Source organism: Lactuca serriola, chromosome 1 (genome assembly GCF_051521515.1).
Source record: "Lactuca serriola cultivar US96UC23 chromosome 1, Lser_US96UC23_V15, whole genome shotgun sequence".
Taxonomy (NCBI): Eukaryota; Viridiplantae; Streptophyta; class Magnoliopsida; order Asterales; family Asteraceae; genus Lactuca; species Lactuca serriola.
The window spans coordinates 126,650,803-126,653,783 of NC_136408.1; positions in this window are offsets into that span (position 1 = coordinate 126,650,803).

Below are 2,981 nucleotides of genomic sequence, written 5' to 3' on the forward strand. Positions count from 1 at the left end.
TTAGAACTTATAATATATTAATATGTCACAAAATATCCTCTTCTCACATAAGGTCTACCCAAATGTCCCGATGCCATGTAACCTAAATGGACCATGCCGGGTCGGGTCAAGTATATACCAATTATAGTTATAGACTTAGACACGAATCTAACACATAAACACTCCCTAATGAGTATTTATACATATGGACTAAAACCGACCCAGGATCCAAACCCAAAGACTAGACCAAAAACACATGGGTTTTCGGTCCAAGCTAAAATTAAACCCAAGAATAATTTTGCCCAAGACTAAAAACAATAAATGCTTAAAAAAGTAAAGTATAAAACAAATTTTATACCTAAAAATCTCCCCCTTGATTTATAGCTTTCCTTTCTTTTGATCTGACAAACTCCCCTTAGGTTTGTAGCTTGTGATTCTTGTCAATCTTCACTTTAAGCTTAGCTTTAGCATTTATCTTCAATTTCCTCACAACTTGAAGATGAAAAAATGAATCTTATATGTGAATGACTTCATCTTTGACACACCCCAAAACAAAGAACGGTGGAAACGTTCTGGGGCGTAGGACGTCATGTAACGTATCACAACAGTGTAAGGTAGTAAACCAGCAACCACATCATCCATTGCATTAATAGTATAATTTTAATACAAGTGTGTTCTTTCATAGAATAAGACATGAAAATAAGTAATCAAACTAAAAGATGAATCTTGACTGCTCCGTCTTCTCAAAACCTGGTCATCGTACCTGTCTACTTGTGACCTGAGAATACAATTTATTTTGAAAGAGTTTATCAACATAAAGTTGGTGAATTCATAAGTATTTTAGTGTCATTACTTTGTAAAAACTTGTAATGAAAGACTTGTAATTGTTTGAGGAAAAGTATGTATAAGTATGAAAACCCTAGAAAATCCCATATTTCCTACTTGTATAAAATGTAGTCTTCTACCAAGACTGACTGTTTTGAAAGTATGCATCATTTTAAAAATGACGGTTTTTCCCTTGTATAACTATTATTATAAAATAAAATATAGTCTACCTCATCGTTTATGTGAATGTGTCAATAAATAAAGGTAATAAGGAAAATAGTATATTCATTTGAAATCGTATCAAATATATTCTACAGCATCGTTTATGTGAATGTGTCACAAAGTAAAGGTAATAAGGAAAATTGTATAATCCTTAAGAGTGTATCCATTTGTATAGGATAAACACAGTGTGGTAACTCGCCGAACTATACAACCGAGAACATCCAAAGATGAACGCACGTTCTGTTGTGAGCAGCCAAGTGTAGGATTGACAGTCCATGAGTGTGTCGAAGTATAACTTCAAATAGTATGTAGTAGTATCTCTCAATATAGTATGTACTAGTGTCCCTTCGTATAGTATGTATTAGTGTCTCTTCGTATAGTGTGTATTAGTTTCTCTTCGTAGAGTATGTATTAGTGTCCCTTCATATAGTATGTATTAGTGTCTCTTCGTATAGTATGTATTAGTGTCTCTTCATATAGTATGTGTGACAACCTGAAATTTCTATTATGTACTTCAAGTGATATCAGGAGAGAGGATGCCCTAGGGTTATTGTGCAACACTGTTATTCCAAAACTCCAAGAAATTGGAATTTACTTCCTGAATAAAATATTTTCTTCCAAAAACCTTAAATTTGGGAGTATATATATGAGAGTTAGTCGTTATTTACACTTTTTCCAAATCTCAAGATCCAAACCCATTTCTCTCTTAAGTATCATCCAAAAGTTTTTTTTAAGATCTTCAATTTAGTAAGTGTGTCTAGCCTTCTTAAGTTGTTATATGACTTAATCTAGTGTTTTAACACATTACTAACCGTGAAATCATTCCAAAAGGTTGATTCTTCCATTTTCAGCAAGAACATACACTAGTGTTCTTGGACTTTTAGCTCATTTCAAGCTACCATATAGTAAGTACTTCTATCCTAGAGTCTTTTAAAGCTTGTTACATTCCCTTACATCAAGAAATAGTCCCAACAACACGAAGATCAAGGTGTTTACCGTCTAAGAATGTTCTTGGACCGTAAACCCCAAATAAGGGTGCCTTAGGGTGCCTTAGTCCTTAACAAGCCTTAGAAAATAGTATGGAACACTTCCCTGATGGTTTTAGCACATGAAAAACACCATAGGACCCCTTTGTAAATGGGTTTACGTTTTGGGGATCTCCCAAAACCGTAAACACCCCAAATATGTTATAAATGACCCATGTTCCTTCCTTATGCCTTGAATCAAGACTAGACTTTTACCATGGAGTGTTTAGGACTTGAAAACATCATAAAACCATGTTCCATAGTAGTTTACGGCAGCAAAATCATGGAGAAATGGTCCATGGGCCGTAAACTCCATCAAAGAGTGTATTGATGCCACAAAACATTTCCTAAGGCTTAAACATGAAGTAGGAATGCTTGGAATGGCCTAGAAGACTTCAAACCATCAAATGATCAAAAGATTATGAGCTTACGGCCGTAAACTCAAGGGTTTACGACCATAAACTCAATGTGTATGGTCTTTAGGGAGTAAGCTCATATTAGGGGTTCCCTTGAACCCTAAAACCCAATAGCCTTATCCTACAACACTTAGATGCAATCCTTAGCACTTATAACACTTATATAAAGTGTTTAACATGTTTTAGGATGTCTTAACCTTGTTAGTTAATTGTTTAAAGGCTAATTTGTGACAACCCGAAATTTCCATCCAGTTCAGTCTAACACTTCTTTGAAAGTCAAACTCATTGCTGTTATCCTTTTGCACAATTAGAAGTTTATTTGAGCATTTTGAGCCGTGTACACTTAAGGAATAAGCGTCGGGGTTAATCGGCGGAAGTTTTAGCTCAAAGATATGACCTCAAACACTCATGCAAGGACTTCACGGCCAACACATGGGAGTTTACGGCCGTAAACTCCATGTGGGCCGTAAACTCTTGCTTATATGGTGAAGAGGTGGCCATTTCTTCATTCCTT